At 33.5% G+C, this 18,870-nt stretch overlaps 1 pseudogene across 1 annotated transcript in view; it reads right to left on the reverse strand.

Moving 5' to 3' along the window:
* LOC147916097 (uncharacterized) overlaps positions 1–18,870 on the reverse strand; it is an 83,323-nt pseudogene that overhangs the window by 13,284 nt on the left and 51,169 nt on the right. The gene's annotated exons all lie outside the window — the stretch shown is intronic.

Here is an 18,870-nt window from a genome sequence, read left to right on the forward strand (position 1 = left end):
GAGACATTTTCTTATGTCTAGTTTTACATGAGGCTAAAAAAGAAAATCTTTCCATGATTTGGCCAAGCAATCCATGAATCCATTTCTCTACGTGACGTAGTAGCCCTTGGGTCACAAAGTACTTGCTTGCGTTTGTAAGACTTGTAAAAATCCTTAGCTATGACCTACACATTCTTGTATTTCTCTGAGGGAAGCAGAGAAAAAACAGAAGTAGTAATTTGAGCAGATGTACACTTGAGAATGACAGCGATAGGAGATGAGGGAAAAGGAGAATGGAGGCAGTTTATTTTTCCTTTACGACATGAGAAAACCTATTTCTTTCAGGAATTCAGATTCATTTAACAAATATATATCTAACTTAGACCAAAAGTATATAAGATATTCTTAAATGAATCATATAGGATCTTTGCCTTTAAGTTATGAACAATTAATTGAGGGTATCAGGAAAAACATAAAGCAGGACGTTAACTGAGAGCACTCTGAAAAAGCACTTAGAGTATGTGGCACATAATTAGTGCTCAAAAGATACTCTCAGACACTAAATTGGAATATAACAAGCACTATTATAATGCTTGTAGGCTAACAGGGAAAGAGAGGCATTGATAGTAGGGCTTGAATAAATAGGTAGGATTTCAACTGATATAACTTGACAGAATGAATATGTGAAGGAAGAAGTGTGAGGAAAATTGAGAAGGCAGAAAAAAATAGTAGGCACTTCTGTGAGCAACATTAAACATAATTCTGAAAAGATCTGTTCCTTTCCATTGATCATAAACGCTCATGTAAAGAGTGTAGGTATGTCATTCCTTACCTGAAATGAACAATAAATTGGCCCAGATTCATTATTCTGTTTGTTTTCATTTCCTCCGCAAATTGCCTTCGTTTCCAAATTGTGCTTTTTTGATAATGTACACCTAACTACATAATAATGGTCTTTTATACATACATGGTTTTGTTTTTCTTTCTCATATTTCTTGTTATCATATGTATGTTACCGACATTTGCATTATTTATATCTTTAGAGACTAAGCGTGACCTGTAAATTTCCACATTTGCTTTGTGACAGCCTGCTGAATGATAGTAGACTTATTATAAGCGAAGAAAATCAACACCTTTTAAAAGACAGATTGCCTTAAGTAGAACAACAGTTATGAAAAACTGAAAAAAAAAGTAAAAGCCCCAACCTAACAACAGATGTTGCTGTTTCTGCCAAATATTGCTCTATCTCTAAGCCCCATTTCTGAAAATGTAAGTTAATCAGCAGAATATAATTTTATTTACAAAGTTTATATAGATAATCCCTTTCAGTGCAATTTAAATTCTTGGAAACTGATCTAAAGCATCAACTTAGTTTAAACAATGTCTTGAATTGAAAAATTATATGTGACCCTGTCATTTGACAATGAAATTGTTGACAGAGATTTTTTTTTTCATTCTTTACTTAAATTGATTGCAATATTTTGTAGTGACTATACTGTTTTTCTTGAGTAGGCTCAGAGAGAGTTTTTTCACACTGAAGTGTAACTTTCATGAAAAAAATCTTCACAGGCCCTACTAAAACCTGCCTTTTCCTTATAAATTTGTATAAGTTACCAATTCTATATAGATATAGGTATAAGCATAGGTACAAATATAGATTGATATCAATTGATATGTATATATATATAAATATTTAAGAAAATATCTCCATACACACACACATATATGTTTAGATATTTATAGGTATATATATATGTGTATATTGAGGAAGGTCAATCCTGCGCTGTAATGTGGTGTTCAGAGTAAAGGGGGATCACATGGCAAGAGTCAGGAGCTTTACTTGGGTGTGGGTCAGTTAAGCTTTATGGAAATGGCCATGTTTTCAGTGAGTTTAGAAAAATATGGAACTGGTACTAGGTAAGTTAAAGGAGTCCTAAGTTCATGTTGCGAGTCAGCATGAGTAAACTCTCATGTATTTGAAGAATTGCAGTGTGTGGCTGAGTATAAAGGACGGGTATGAAATAAGGAGAAAATAAAGCTGGAAAGGGAAGAGAGATAAAATCACGCCTTATTGAAATATTTGGACACTTTCTTTTTTTCTAAAGGCAAATCATACATGTTTTAACCTGGAGCAAGACAAAAATCAGCTTTTTAATTTAGGTACCATTCTAGTAGCCAATGTTTTTGAGGGCTTACTATATTCTAGTATTTGAAGATATATTAGAAAATAAACCCAAAATTTTTGCACTTATGGCGCTTAAAGCCTAACGGAGAATACAGATTTTTAAACAAGCAACTAAAATCAATCTTGATCAGAGGAATTATTGGAAAAATCTCAGATCTCAATGAAAAACAAAGGGCATAAATTCATTTCTGAATGTTGATTTTGAGGTGCTTTTGGGCTATCTAGGAACAAATGTTTTTACAGTGTTTTGGCTCTATGGAGCTGATACTGAAGAAAAAGATGGGCTCTGGAGAAAAAGATATATTTATTATAATGGTGTATGGATGAAATGGAGTAAATAAGAGAGTCCAGGGTGACGTCAGACCAAGGTTTAGGTGAATAACTTGGTGCAAAGGAACACATCAAGGGTAAGAGAAGAAAGGTCATTTCCCAAAGCAAGACTGAAAAGTAAGGCCGGAGATGTAGGTGGAAAATTAATAGAAGAAAGACAAGAGATTCAAGAAAAAGATTATGGTCAAGTGAAGAGAATTTGGGAACTGATTTTTTTGGTGCTTTTTTAGTATAATTTCAATGAAATGGTATTGAAAATAATAATTACACTTCGTTGAAAAATGAATGAAAGTTTAAGAAGTTGAAGCAAGAATTATACAGAATTATTTGGAAGACCTTAGCATTGGAGGAAAAAAGTTACTGGATGGTGATATTGAGTGAAGGAACATTTTGTTTTAAATTAAAAATACTTGATCATGTACGTAGAGTAACCCAATTGAGGTGAGAGAAACTCTATAATGTGTGAACATGTGCGTGTAATTATATAGAAATATGTAGAAAAAAGTCCCTGTAACTCAGTTTCATTATTTGAATATCTGTCTTCAACAACTGTGAGATTACTTTTCTGGAACCTGATTTTCCTAAGTGCCCTTCTATCCTGCTAGTTGAATGTTTAAATGTATTTGTGACATCTAAGTCTTTTCTCCATCCTTGAATTTGGCCAGTGCAAGGATGGACCAAGGCAAGCTGCAACCTAAAGAGAAAGTGGGTAAGAGTGAATATCCTGCTCTGATCCAAAGGAATCAAATTTTCTGTGTCTTCCCTCATTTGAATACAAAACAATGTTTAACGAATTGCATAGGAATGTAAAACAATGTGTATTTCCCAGTGAATCTCCAGAGGTCTTTCAGCATGACTTTATGAACATCTTAGGGCATACTAGCTGCTAACAGAAGGCTTAGCAGGGACCAGGACCCTAAAAAATATGGCCATCAAGAGCCATTACCCTATGAAACTGATCCAGCAAATAAGGGTAGCTTTTGGAATATGCTTCCATGAAGAACATCTGAGAACTACAAGGAGCAGCGCTATAAGCTGAGTACCAGCACTGCTACCACGAAGAGAATAAAAAGCTTAGTGATTCTGCATGCAGCCACCATCAAGAGCCGTTATTAAGAGCCACAAATGGGGAAAAAGTGCTGTCCATGAGTGCTGCCTCCAGGATCAGAAACCTCATGGTTTGAGTAAGGAGACGTTATTGCTCAGAAATCTCTGCACCTCTGGCAATACGGAGGGAACAACTCCTGAAAGAGATGGCTCACATTGCTTTCTTTTAATTCCTGTGGCACTCAAGTTCTTTATTAGTATTATTATTATTTTTACTGTGGGTATTTTATTATTATTTTGTTTTATTCTACTCACAGATAATAAAATGTTCAAAGGAGAACAAAAAACTCTTTTTCATAAGAAACTTGATGTTTTAGAGTCTTAAATACTGAGTGTTACAACAAGTAAAACAGAGACTTTGAGATTGAGTTCTTGATGGACCACACTGTCCAAGAAAACAAGATTTTACGAACTGCGATACATTGAGAGATCATGCTTGATGTACAGTAAAAGTACAAATATCAGAGATTATTTTAGTTCAAATGTGTTTTAAAATTTATGTGGAACATATGTTCTTTTTTAAGCATTAAAATATTTTTTTGGTGGGGCTGGCCCTGTGGCTTGGTGGTTAGGTGCTCGCGCTCTGCTGCTGGCGGCCCGGGTTCGGATCCCGGGCGCGCACTGATGCACCGCTTCTCCAGCCGTGCTGAGGCCATGCCCCACATACGGCAACTAGAAAGATGTGCAACTGTGACATACAACTATCTACTGGGGCTTTGGGGGAAAAAAAATAAAATAAACCTTTAAAAAAATATATATCTATATTTTCATGGGGAGACTTCTACTTGTAGCAGTCTAGTCCTCCCTCTAAGAACAACTGTAGAGGTTGGATAAAATTAATTTAAAAAACAATGGTGTTTAGAAGGTAGCATAAAACAACCAGAACAGCTAGGATTAAACAAATCTGAGTTTTAATTTCCCCATTTAGAGAATGGGACTAATAGTTTATACTTTATAGAAGCTGATGATAATGATGGTGGTGATTGCTGATATTTATACAATGTTCCCTATGTCAGGTCTTGGAAGAAGTGCATTACTTGCTTTTGTTCAACAGTGCCATGTTATCACTATTATTATAATCTCTATTTTACAAATAGAAAACATCTAATAAGTGCCAGGACCTGAATATAATTTTCTCTGGTTTCAGGGATTTTGTGTTTAATCAATCTGACATGTAGCCTATCTGCATAGCAGAAATAAAGTGTTTCAAGCATCCAGTGAGGTGCCTGGGTCACAGAAGGTGTCCCACATCCACAACAAGCCTGTTCCACCTTACGCCCCCAGCTCCTTCTGTTCTGTTGCTCAACTCTTGGCCTCTAATGCTCTTTATCCATTGGTTTTCAAGATTTTTCTTATTTCATTTAAGTGTCTGCATAAATATCACCTCCTCCAAGAGTTCTTTCCTGCCCTCACTAACTAAAATAGCATCTTTATTATTTCTATCTCCTTAGCTTGCTTTCTTTGTTTACATTACACCAACCAATATTTAATTTTATTATTATTGTATGAAAATATATAAATAAATATTAAATATATGATGTGTCTCCCTCACACACTGTAAGCTCTATAGGGTAGGGGCATTTTCTGCTTTGTTCAATGTTACATGCCCAGTACTTAGCACAGTTCCTGATTTATAGAATGTATTCAAAATATTTGTTTATTTTATTAAACTAACGTTACCCAGCAAGGGCTTGCCACTGAACATGCATAAAGAGCCAATTATTACGACATCAGCTTTCAGGAAAAGAAAAATAGCTTTATTTGTGCGATCAATCTGCAAGGAAACAGGAGGCATATGCTCTCAGATCTGTCTTCCCACTCCAGGGTTTGTGGCAAAATTTACGAGATGAAGGGCAGGGCAGTCTGAAGTGTGGAGATAGATGACTGGAAGTAAGGAGAAGTGAGGTAATTGATGATCTGCACAAGCATAGTCAAGCTTCATGGCTCTTCATAGGATGCATGCTCACAAAATGGCGGTGTTAGCATGATCTGAGGGTGGAATTTTCAGCCCTTTGATGTCAAAAAGGTCACTTATTGGGCATTTGCTCAAGCACAATTGATGGGTTGGTGGTCTCAACTGGCCTGAACTGGACAAGGGGTCTCAGTTCCTGAAAAACCACTCTTAATTACTCTGTTGATAAGATGGGGTCAGTTGAACTGGTCCTACAGGGCCCGTGGTTACACTAATAGTAGCGACTGTCAAAAATCCAGAAATAGCTAAATTAAAACCACCAGATTAGTAAAATAGTATTTAGTAAGAGTTTACTGTGCATATAAGAACAGTTCATGAACTGGGAGCTTTCAAATTCAAAACTGATATGAAGCTCAGGGGCATGATGTCACAGGATGGCTTATGAAGAGAAAATGAGGAAATTGTTTAACCTTTACAATGATTGGTGATTACAATGGAGGTTTCCGTATGGCAGGGGATTGGTTAAAAGTGATTATCTTATACCATTTTTAGGAAAATGACTTGTTTCTTTTATGATTATAAGAGACATTTACAAGAAATAACCTAAGTTGCACTTATGTTCATGAAATAAGCTAGTTTTAGTTTTGCTTGTGTGGTTTAAATTGTTTTGTCTACTCAGAGAATTTTCAAGTTCAGTCTCCATTTTGTATTTACTTTTAACATTTCTTTTATTATTTAAGTTATTATAAGTTGAATTAAGAAGTGATATATAAAGCACAGAATAATATAAAGCATTATACTATAAAGTATAATGGTTGTATTAGTCAAGATTCTCCAGACAACAGAACCAATAGGATAGATAGATAGGTAGGTAGATAGATAGACAGGTAGATAGATAGACGGATAGATAGATAGACAGACAGACAGACAGACAGGTAGGTAGGTAGGTAGGTAGGTAGATAGATAGATAGATAGATAGATAGATAGATAGATAGATAGATAGATAGAATAGATAGATAGATAGAAGGTAGAGGAAATTTCTATTTATTATAGGAATTTGCTCATGTGATTATGGAGGCAGGAAGTCCCATGATCTGTCATCTGCAAGCTGGAAACCCGGGAAACCTGGTGGTCTAATTCTGTCTGAGTTCAAAGGCCTGAGAACCAAGAGAGCTGATGTCTGATAGCAGGAGAAGATACATGTCCCAGGTCAAACAGAGAGAATAAATTCTTCCTTCCTCTGCCTTTTTGTTCTATTCAGGCCCTCAATGAATGGATTGAATGATGCCCACCTGCCTGGGTGAGGGTGATCTTTACTCAGTCTATTGATTCAAATGTTTTCTTTTCTGGAAACACCCTCACAGACACACCCAGAAATAATGTTTTACCAGGTATGTGGGCATCCTTCTTTATTCCATTCAAGTTGACACATAAAATTAACCATCACAATGATAATATCATAAAGTGTGAAACATGTCATAATTCATTGTCTAAAAATGAATAGAGAAACTATAGATGTTAAAATAGTCTCAATCTTTTAGAGTTATGAGTCGTTTTATTGTTTGTTTCTTTGTTTATTTGTTGGAACCCAAATAGAACAATTAAATAATTATCATTCTTATCACTCATTATATAATTTCATTATTGACAATACTCCTAATTTATAAATGAGAAAACTGGAGTTTTAAGTAAGTTAATTATTATGTATGCTTTAAAAGGTTGAACCAAAATTAAATTTGTACCCATGGTATAAGTCTGAAAACTTCTTTAATTTTGAAAAGTACCATTAAAAATAGTATCTTCATCTAGTAAATAATACATCTAAATATTTCATGAGTAAAATACATATTGAATTTGTAATTTTTTTTAGTTTCCTGCCTATTGTATATTATTCTACTAGTTATTTAAGACATATTGTGTCAATATAGCATTTTCTCTCTCCTGTGGTTACAAAACATAGTTTGTTTTTAAAGGGGACCGAAGACTGGGATCAAGTCACAAAGGCGTTTTACCTGTCACAGACTAGGAGCATACCACAGAGAGCAAAACTGATGGTACTGTGCATCTGTGCATTCACATTTCATGGCTCACAGCCACCAGACTCTTTTCTGCATGACCAACTGACTAATTGCTGTACTTGGCCTCTCCTATTCTCTTCAATTAATGCAATGCACAATTGCACATAGCAACAGAGTCACCCATACAGAACAGAATGTGGGCCAGAATTAGGCTCTAAATCCCAGAAGCACCTGTTACAAATATAAAGCATCCAGATGGTCCAATCTTTGTGGGGAAGTGTCAAGCATTGACTTATCTGTCTTTCTTACTTTTGGTTTAAGGTCAAAAACATGATCTGTTGGAAGCAGGGAGCCAAGTAGAAATCATAAAAAATACCTAGAATTAGTGTGGAAACTTCTCAATTTGTTTATCTAAATCTTTATTGCGCAGTGGAAGTCATTGTTATCATTTTCTGAGCATGCAAATGGGATTAGTCCATGATTACATGGCAGCTTCAGTATAATTAGATAGATTTATTTAAACACAGCTGTAAATCATAAAAAAAAGTGAAATATTTGATGTTTGTAAATTCAGCAGTTTGTATATTCAAGCTACAGTCTTCAATCAAGTTCATTGTTCTGATTTTGTTTGGGATTCTAGAAAATGCAAAATATTACCTTAGCTTAGTTCAGCTTTTTATTGTTTTCATTTATTTCAAGCATACAGCAAAAAAGAAAAAAGTTACATTATGATATCTTTCGAGTGAATCTTAATGATATATAGTATTTGTGTTCTTTCTTTTCCTTCTCACTGACATAATATTTACATTGCACTTTTGTCCACATGCATGATCCTTAGCAATAACAGTTTAAACTTTAGTGAACATCTAGCTATTTTGTGAGCATTACAAAAGAAGTTAATGTGATAGATAGAAACTTTGCTCCTTCCCGTTATCAAATTCTAAATGGTTTATCATAAACTTCTCTCCAAATTAATATTTTATGTAATTATCTGCAAATAAGAGGAAAAAGTTATTTTCTGAAAATAACCACTTGTCCATTTGTTAAAAACTGAGTAATCCTCAAATATTGCAACGAGCAGAAGTGATTTTTGTTAGTTTGTTTTCCTGCTCATGCCAAAGCTCTAAGGAATTTTGTTACCACAACGATCACACTGGTTGCCTCTTGTTTCAGAGGTGGTATGGACATGACACATATAGTACATTCTTCAGCTTTTATTCCAGGTCACAATTACCAATTGACAGCAGTTTATTTCTTTGCCCTTTTGATTTTTTTTCTTAAAAGGGATACATTTTGGGGGCCGGCCTGGTGGCACAGTGGTTAAGTTCGATGTATTCCACTTCGGTGGCCTGGGGTTCACAGGTTTCGATACTGGGTGCAGACCCTCACCACTCATCAAGCCAAGCAGCGGCAGCAACACATGTACAAAAAAGAAGGAGATTGGCAGCAGATGTTAGCTCAGGGCCAATCTCCCTCAACAACAAAAAAAGGAATACATTTTAAAGACAGTAAGGTCTGGATCTTTCTTACTTTCTTACCAAGATTAAGTGATGATGTCAGTTGTCACACAATATTCAGATTCCAAACAGATACACTTTATCACTATTTGGAAATATTACATATTCTTCTGAAGTGTATTATAATTTTGAGCAGTTGAATTAGAATATCCATGGATACTGAATTATTTAGATTAATAGATTTTTTACTTTATAAAATCATCATGTAAGAGCTCAAAAGATTAAAAAGTAGTTTACTTAAAGCACATAAAATGTATACATATGTGTATATTTATGGGGAATATATGTATAAATCTATATGTTCATATAGAAAAGGAAAACAATTGTACTGAGAACTTAATATTCTTGAAGATAAATTTAAATGAGAGATTCCAATTTCTAACCTACATATTTTTTAGCCACAGTCCCTTGTTCAGCAATTGATTATGGGGTAAGCAGTATACTTAAATATTAACATTTTTAAGTTATTCACATTCACAGAGAACATATATCTTAATATTACAGCAAAAATTATAGAGCTTCTATATTGAAAGGTCAGATTAAAATTTCCACTCAAGTAAAATCAAGGGTCTATTTTCATTTTATTCTGAAGGATAATGTGCTTATTTATGAGTGAGATATACCTGCTAACCTCACTCTAAAATAACAGAGATAGAAATATTGTCTTAGGCATATTGCTTGGTACTCATCATAAATGAAAATGGAAAAACATAAACTTGACCTCACAAGCTAACTACCTACCAAAGAAAGAGGGAAACAACCAAGCACCACTTCCAGCAATGGCAATCAATATGTTTTATCTCCAGGTTCTTACTGTAAATAACTATAAAAGCTACACAAATTGTATTACAGTATATTTGAAGAAATCAAGGAATTTAGGAAGAAATTGCAGACCAAAATCTGTGAAAAGGCGGGGACTACACAGGTGAATGAGGCATTTAAGACGTGTCTATTCATGAAAGCATGGCTGAAAAGGTGAAAAGCTGAGCATATCTCTAAATAGTTTTGGCATGGGGACAAAGGTGTACTATGAACTTAAATAAACCAATCTTCATGGGGACTGAAGACTACTTTTGACTCATGTCAAGACTTCAATGGATTAAAGTGATCTGATATTGCTATATTGCCCATTGCCTAGTGGTCTCCTAGAATCCAATGAAATCCTTTCTGGAAAAAGATAACATCACACAGAGCATCAAAGTACCTCTAACATTTGCACAATATCCAATGTTGATATAAAAAATTATTGGACACATGCTAGGATAAGATTGTATGAAGAAAAACAACAGAAACAATAGAGAATAGAAAAAGATATGGAGGCAAGTTAGGTGATGGCAATATCATTCACAAAATTTAAAAAAAACTTATGTTTGATGTGACTAAGGAATTAAAAGGTAATATTGATAATTTTGGCGGAAAACTGTAACTATAAAAACAAAAGAACTAAAATAAAGTAACTAATGTATGAGTTTACAATGGATTAGATAACACTGAATATATTTTATGACGCTGGGATATACAGTCAATCCTCACTATTTGTGGATTCCACATTTGGGAATTCACCTACTTGGTAAAATTTATTTGTAACTCCAAAATCGATACTTGCAATGATTTCACAGTCATTCCTGGACACACACATGTGCAGAATGGTGAAGACTTTGAATCACCCATGCAGACATTCCCAGCTCAGATCAAACAAGACAACACTCTGCTTTCTTGTATCAGCTCTCATACTGTAAACATGTGTACTAATGTGGTCTATTTAGTGCCACATTTCTTGCATTGGTGTACTTTCTATTGATTATTTCACCACTTAAAATAGCCCCAAAGCATAGTTCTTAAGTGCTGTCTAGTGTTCCTAAGTTCAAGAAGACCGTGATGTGCAAAAGGGAGAAAATACATATGTTAGATAGGCTTCATTTAGGCATGCGTTGTAGTGATGTTAGCCATGAGTTTAATGTGAATGAATCAACAATGTATATTAAATAAGGTGTCTTTAAACAGAAACATGCACAAAACAAGGTTATTTATTGATTAGTTGATGAAAATATTTTCAGGAATCTAGCTCTGTATTTCCCTAGGAGCAATGACCGGTATTCACTAATTCGGTGTCCACAGCAACTTTATATAGAACATAACTACTTTGAGTAACAGTAATTGACTTTATTACAGAGGAAAATTTCCAAAACAAACGTAGAGAGACAGAAAGGTATGCTATACAAGAAATAATTTAGGAGACATAGGAAAAGATCAATCATATAAAAAATTTGAGGTCTCCACAAGAGAGAAATAATAGGAATGAACCCAAACAAAGAGGTAATAACTTAGAATTCTATCACACCTATGACAGATATCAAGCCACAGACAAAAAGAGTACTCTGAAACCAAGCAAAATGAATATAAATATAAAATATCTAGACTATTAGAATACAATAACTAAAACCAAAGAAAGAAGACATATTAAAAGCATTCAGAATTAGAATTTTTTAAAAAAAGATTAACTTCAGAAAGCAATGATAAATTTGCCAGCAATTTTTTCAAGAAAAAAACAATGGAGCCAGAAAACAATGGTACATCTTTTAAAAGTACTGAAGGAAAATAAGTGATATAGATAATGGGACTACAAGTGTCAATATCTGGATAAAAGGGTCACAGCATCACAAAAAGTTGAATTAACAATGGAGATAGATTTCCTAAAATGAGAGAGCAAGAGAGAAACAAATTTCAAACAAAAGAAAAATGATATAGATATATGTATTAGCATTAGTTTTCTATTCCTGCACAACAAATTATTCCAACATTAGTGGCTTTAAACAACAATCATGGATGATCTCACGGTTCTGTAGGTCAGGAACGTTGGCATAGCTTAGCTGGGTGGTTCTGGATCAGGGTCTAACCATTGGTTACAGTTAAGTTGTTGTCAGGGGCTAAATTCATCTCATGGCTTTACAGATGCTAGAGGATTCACTTCAAGGATGGCTTACTCACATGCTTTTCCTCAGAAGGCCTCAATTCGTCACCATGTGAGGCTTTCCATAGGTGGCTTGAATCCTCACAAAATGGCAGTTAATACCCCCAAAATGAGCACTCTAATAGAGAGCAAGTAAGGAGGAATCCACAGTGCCTTTCATGACCTAGTCTCCAAAGTCACATAGCTTCAGTTCCACTATATTCTATTTGTTTGAAATGAGTCACTAAGTGCAGCCAACACTAAAAGAGGGGAGGTCAAAGAATCTTTGGACACTTTTCAAACCACAACATATGAGATGGTTAAAATATAATAGAAGAAAATTATGAGTAACTGTGTTAATGAGTTTGAAAACCTAAATGAATTTGGTTAATTTGTATAAAAATTAAATGCAGTGTTGAAGCCCAAGACATGATAAACTTCTATTGACCAGTAAGTAGTAAAATAATTGAAAGAATACTCATAGATCACATCTAACCGCCACTCCCACTGAGACAGATAAAAATGGAAACACAACATACAAAAACTTCTGGGACACAGCAAAAGTAGTACTAACAGTTAAGTTTATAGTGGAAATTTCTACATTAAAAAAGGAGAAAAATCTCAAATCAATAACCTAACTTTACACGTCAGGAAACCAGAAAAAGAAGAACAAACTAAAACCAAACTTAGCAGAAGGAAGGAAATAATAAAGATTAGAGCAGAAATAAATGAAATAGATAAACAATAGAAAACAATCAACGAAACTAAGAGCTGGTTCTTTGAAAAGATCAATAAAATTGGCAAATGTCACATTAACCACATTAGGCCACATTAACAGAATGAAGGACAGAAACCAGACGATTATCTTATTTGATTTAGAAAAGAATTTGACAGAATTCAACACTTCTTCATGGTAAAAAAAAAAAAAAACTGAACAAACTAGGAATAGAAGGAAATTACCTCAACATAGTAAAAAGCATATATTAAAAGCCCATGGCCAACATCATATTCAATGATGAAACACTAAAAGCTTTCCCTGTACGATCAGGAATAAGGCAAAGATGGTCTCTCTTACCACTTCTATTCAACACAGTAATGGAAATCCTAGCTAGAGCAATCAGACAAGAAAGAGAAATAAAAGGGATCCAAATAGAAAAGGAAGAAGTAAAATTACTTCTGTTTGTAGTAACACGATCTTGTATATATAACACCTAACAATTCCACAAAAAAAGTATTTGAACAAATAAACAAATTCAGCAAAATTGCAAGATACAAAATCAACACACACAAATAAGTTGTTTTTCTATACACTAGCAGTGAACAATCCAAAAAGGAAATTAAGAAACAATCTCATTTACAATAGCATTAAAAGGGGCCAGCTGGGTGGCGCAAGCAGGTAAGTGCGTGCACTCTGCTGAGGCAGCCCGGGGTTCACCCATTCGGATCCCAGGCGCCCACCAACGCGCTCCTTTTGAGCCATGCTGTGGTGGCATCCCATATAAAGTAGATGAAGATGGGCACAGATGTTAGCTCAGGGCCAATCTTCCTCAGAAAAAAGAGGAGGATTGGCATCAGATGTTAGCTCAGGGCTGATCTTCCTCACCACACACACCAAAAAAATAGCATTAAAAAATATATTTAGAATAAACATAACCAAGAAGGTGAAAGGCTAAGGCACTGAAAATTACAAAACACTGCTGAAAGAAATTAAAGAAGACACAAATAAATAGAAAGACATTCTATGTTCAAGGACTGAATGACTTAATATTGTTAAAATGTCCATACTATCCAAAGCTACCTACAGATTCAATATAATATCAAAATTCCAATGGCATTTTTTGCAGAAATCGAAAAAATCCATGTTAAAATTCACATGGAATTTCAAAGAACCCTGAATAGCCAAAACAATTGTGAGAAAAAAACATAGTTGGAGTCCTCATACTTTCTTATTTCTAACCCTGTTACAGATCTACAGTAATCAAAACTATACAGTACTGGCATGAAGACAGACATATAGACCAATGAAACAGAATAAGGAGTCCAGAAATAAACTTTCACATATATGGCCAAATTATCTTAAACAAATGTGTCAAAGCTACACAATGGGAAAAAATAATTTCTTCAACAAATAGTATTGGAAAAACTTGATATTCACATGAAAAAGGATGAAGTTGGATCCTTACACCACACACAGAAGTTAAACAAAATGGAATAAGGACCTAAACAACACTTGGATCTATACAACTCCTAGAAGTAAACATAGAGGAAAAGTTTCATGACATTGGATTTAATAATGATGTATTGGATATGATACCAAAAGCACAGGGAATCAAAGCAAAAATAGACAAATGGGACCACATCAAAGTCAAAAACTTCTGTGAAATAAAGGAAACAATCAACAGAGTGAAAAGGCAACCTATGGAATAGGAGAAAATATTTGCAAACCATGTATCTGATAGGGGTTAATATCCAGAATGTATAAAGAATGCCTACAATTTAACAACGAAAAAATCAATTAAATAATAGGAGAACTTGAATAGACATTTCTTCAAATAAGATATCCAAATGGCCTACCAACATACGAAAAGATTCTCAACACTACTAATCATCAGAGAAATGCAAATCAAAACCACGATGAGATGTCACCTCATACCCATTAAGATGGCCATTATTTAAAAAAAGAGAAAATAAAAAAAAAAAGAATTAACAAGTGTTGGTGAGAATGTGGAGAACTTGAAACTCTTGTGGACTGTTGGTGGAAATGTAAAATGGTGCATCCACTACGGAAAATAGTATGGCAGTTCCTCAAAAAATTAAAAATAGAACTACCATATGATCAGCAATCCCCCTTCTGGGTATATATCCAAAAGAATTGAAAACATAATCTCAAAGAGATATTGGCACACCCATGTTCTTTGAAGCATTATTCACAAGAGTCAAGATGTTGAAGTAAACTAAATGTTCATCAAGAAATGAATAGATTAAGAAAATGGGGTATATATGTATAATGGAATATTATTCAGCCTTAAAAAAGTAAGCAATCCTGCCATATGCTACAACATGGATGAACTTTGAGAATATTATGCTGAGTTTAATAAGCCTGTCACAACAAGACAAATACTGCATTAATCTATATATGTGAGGTACCTAAAATAGATTCTTAAAAACAGAAAGTAGAATGGTGGTTGCAGGGGCTAGGGGACAGGGGAACAGGGGCTTTACTCAATGGATTGTTCTTTTTTGCAAGATAAAGACTTCTAGAGATCTATTGTGCGTCAGTGTGCATATAGTTAACACCATTGGGCTCTATATTTAGAAATAGTTAAGATGGTAAAATTTATGCCAGGTGTTTTTGACCACAATAAAAATAAATAAATAAATAAATTATGTTGGTGATTATTCTCTCAAGGAAATTTTACACTTGCTTTACTCTAGTCACTTGAAACAATAAATTTATAGAAACTCATCACTATCTCTTGATTACATGAGATTGATATATTTCTAATCACATCAATTAAGATAATTAGAATGTTTCACTTAAAGGCTAACTGTTAGCAATGAATGTACTGGGGGGTAAGCTTCAACTTTATCACTAGCACTCTGGCCTTTGATGTCATAAGCCCAATTCCTCATCTTTAAGCCTCAACATCTGAGAGTGGTGCCAGGATTAAAAGATATATTAGTACAGTTTTTGGTGCAGTGTCTGGTATCTAAGAAGCCTTCACAAAAGTTAGATATTATTATTCCCTCTGTTATTATTCTACTTATTCAGACTAGATGACATGTAATGTAAGAAATACAGACTTTTATGTATTCAAATATATTATTATTATAAGTAAAATTATCATTCTTATACAAAATTATGATTTAGTGATGCTATATTTTATAAGCAATTTGTTCTTGAAAACAAGAACAAAATCAATAATACATTTTATTGAGTGTATTTGAAAGGCAACTGCAGAATGAAATTAAGGAAAAAATTGTTTCAACTTTCCTCTTTACAAACACCATACCACAGTTTCCTAATTTAAATAATAAAATAAATCATGACATTTCAGACCTCATCACATGCATTTCCCAGAGTGTGTTACAATCTTATAAGATATTCTAGGGAAGATAAGTATGATGGCCAAATAAGTATCAGCACTGCTGTATACTACATTCACCCCTTTGAGATTCACAGTGTATCCATGCAAGGCTCTAAGAAGTCCTACTTCAGAGATACCATTTGATAACTGAAACACCCTTTCCTCAAACACACATGTTGAAATAAGTTTCTCTAAAACACATTTGGAACGTGCTTCACAAGAAAAGTAAAAACGAAATGTGTAAAAACAGCTTAACAAAAATGTTTAAATAAGTTGAACCTTCAAAGAGTGAAGTACAAATAAAGACTGTTAAAATAGAAACAAAATAAAATGAAGAAATGATTTAAATGGCTAAACAACTATATAAATAAATTAATTGTAAATACTAAAATTTTAAAAAAGAAACTCCAGTGTATTAAACACTAATTTAAAATAGAAGTACATACACATTTCGAAGCTTAGATTCTCCATTAAATACAAGTTCTTAATTTCTTCTTCTTAGGAATTCTTTCAAGGAAAACAAAAAAACCTTAGCAAGATGACTTGCATTTCTGAAAATTAATAGGTTTAAGAAATCAAAGAACAATCTAAAACCAAATACCCAGGTTCTAGTAGCTTATTATTCCCACTCTCTACCGAAAGTCATTCAGCCACTCCCTTGGATATGCATATATTTATTGCACACACTTTAAGAGTATTGACTTAAACATGAGCATTGTTGATGGCTATATATTTGGAATAAAGATGGCCTTTTAGTTCTCTAAATTCTGTTATAAAATTATCAAATCCATCAGTTTCTGCATGGCTTGAGACCAAAGTGATGGATGATGTGTGGAGTGGTCAGTCCATCACCTTGGCTATTTTTATTTGTGACAATGTAATATTTATTCAGATGCTATAAGGGTTCCAAACTCATTTGTGTGTTCCTTAATGACAATGACCATGTCACAGGCATGTTTATTTCAGGAATTCCACAGAGTATATTGTAATTAGTAGCAATTTGAATAAATATTAAATTAATCATGAATTTTGAAAACGCTCTTTTGGCATCAATAAAATAGTCACAGCCAAAACTAAAAATCCAGATGTCTGAAAAGATAGTGAAAACGGATTGTGAATACATAATTTAAATTGTTATTATGATGTAGATTTAAAGAAAGGCTCATAGATTCTATTTGCATGACATCTTAATTGTCATGTTTCTTTTCTTATATTCATTTTCACAATATGTTTATTATGTACTTTCTCCTAGCCCCTTCCCCCTAAAATATTAGATAAGCACATCTTAACCACCACCCCTCTTTGCCATTCTGGCTGATTGAACTTGCCAGTATAACTTTCAAATACAAGAGAGTTGGGGGAAGAATAACACATCCTCCTCAGGTATTTAAGCAGTAAAATTAGGAAACTGTAGCAGCTCTATGAGGCATTGGTATAAAACGTTTAAAGTCATTTTAATATTTCAGTAATGTTATTGAAAAATTTATAACATACTAAACAAAGAATATTTAGAATAATTAATGGCATTAAATATTATTATAAGACCATAGCTAAAGCATTAGAAAATCATTGCTTTGTTATATTAATATATATTTGCTGCAGTTGTCAATTTATATTCTGAGAAAAGGATAAGGACACTTTTGGTTTAATTATTCATTTTAGTAAATTCAGAAAAGACGCAGTAAATCTCCTTGATAATGAATATCCAATCTACATATATTGTGCTGCATAATAGCAGAACATATGTAACATTTTCAAGTATGCTTTGCAGATAAAATTGGTAACAACAGCTTGATATAGTAAGAGTGCTCTCTTTTATGTTTTTCCCCAAAATGACACTCAATCCTTAACTTCACAGATGTGATTTTTTTCTTCTCGTTTCATTTATGCTATTGAATTTTACGTTCTTTTCCATGTGTATAGTCAGATGATTATAATGGTATATGCTATTTCAGACTATAGTGTGAAACCGGTTGTGTGGCTGAATGTCATTGCACTTAGAACAGGTGGCTCCTGTGGTTAGAAGTAGGAATATCAATTATGATTATTTATAGATTTGTGGAAACAAAACCATGTCTCTGCAATATGAAATTTAAGATTAAATGCTAACGTTTAGAATGATCAGTGTTTTTTGTTTGTAAAAATACTCAGATTGGTTTCTGGTTATGTTTACGATTGTGCATTGCAATTCAAATGATCACATTAAAGGAAGAGTTTGTTTAGTTTCCATTTTAAGTAAACTGTAAAATCACATATTCAGCAATATATGTGCCTAGTCTGTTCAAAGCATCTATTTCTTTTCAGCCCTATCTTGTTTTTTCTTTAGTACAAAAGAATTTAATGGTTAAGAAACAAAATAACCCAAGAAACCCTAAACTATATACTTTTATAGCTGTATAATTCTGCTATACTATTGAAACTCCTATAGTTAGCACATTACTAGCTCAGTGTATGTGAGTGATCAATTTAATAGTAATAGAATTTATAATCACTATATATTTTCAAGCTATCTTTAAACTGTTAACATTATTTTATTCCAAAATAACACATATTCACTTGGAAAATTTAGAATACTACAAACAAAAAAATAACAAAATCATTTATAGTCTTTCCACAGAGATGATATTTCAGTGTATAGCATGGTTTTTAAAATAATTCACGTATACATGTTATCTGGCTTCATGGAACTTACAATACTGTGGACAAGATAAATAAAAAAGAGGCAAAATAATTGAGACTTTTTTTTAAACAAAATACATGTGAAAAATAAATTAAAAACTACGT

The sequence above is a fragment of the Ceratotherium simum genome, chromosome 10 (genome assembly GCF_057802395.1).
Source record: "Ceratotherium simum simum isolate JZ-2026a chromosome 10, ASM5780239v1, whole genome shotgun sequence".
In the NCBI taxonomy this organism is placed as follows: Eukaryota; Metazoa; Chordata; class Mammalia; order Perissodactyla; family Rhinocerotidae; genus Ceratotherium; species Ceratotherium simum.